Source organism: Urocitellus parryii, chromosome 2 (genome assembly GCF_045843805.1).
Source record: "Urocitellus parryii isolate mUroPar1 chromosome 2, mUroPar1.hap1, whole genome shotgun sequence".
NCBI classification, from domain to species: Eukaryota; Metazoa; Chordata; class Mammalia; order Rodentia; family Sciuridae; genus Urocitellus; species Urocitellus parryii.
In genome coordinates, this window is record NC_135532.1 from 211,834,278 (window position 1) to 211,834,898 (window position 621).

Sequence of the window (621 nt, forward strand, 5' to 3'; positions counted from 1 at the left end):
AATACTTTGGGGAATCTCTGAAAGGTAGTAAAGGGGACAGATCGTATCTCTGGAGTTTCAAAACTGAAAAAAGTCTCAGTGTAAAACATGCAGGAGGCAACATGTGGCTAAGGAAGTTCTGGAATTGGCAGACAAAGTGACAGGGAAGGGTCTAAAGGCAGCTTTGAAATTCTAAGTTGATTGGCCCAAGAGAGACATTGGCAACTGGGCTAAAGCACCAATATCATTTCTAGGCCCCAGGCACAGGCAAAATCTGAACCAACCCCCCTTTAAAAGCACTTAATGTGCTTTCTTACTAGTGACCCATTGAGTAGTCAAGAAAGGGCAGAATGCAAACACCACTTTTGGATGAAACGGCATCAGGCTATGTTGTTTTGCTTCAATTGATGGTATGATGAGGTAGAAAAGTAAACAACAACCAGCTACAGAATGTGGAAAAATTTGTAAACTATTCCCATGACAAAGTATTGGTATCCAGTACACAAGACAAACCTCAAAACACTTAATAGCAAATAACCCAATTTAAAAATGGAAGGATATGAGTAGACACTTCTTAAAAGACAAACAGCCAATAAATTGAAGAAAAAAATTCTCAACTTCATTAGCCATCAAGGAAATGCA

General features: G+C 39.1%; 1 non-coding gene across 1 annotated transcript; it reads left to right on the forward strand.

Annotated features, from left to right (window-relative positions):
* Positions 1 to 263: 263 nt before the first annotated feature.
* LOC113188045 (small nucleolar RNA SNORA21) lies at positions 264 to 400 on the forward strand. The gene has a single exon (XR_003301498.1). It is a non-coding gene; the product is annotated as a small nucleolar RNA SNORA21 (small nucleolar RNA).
* Positions 401 to 621: the final 221 nt, after the last annotated feature.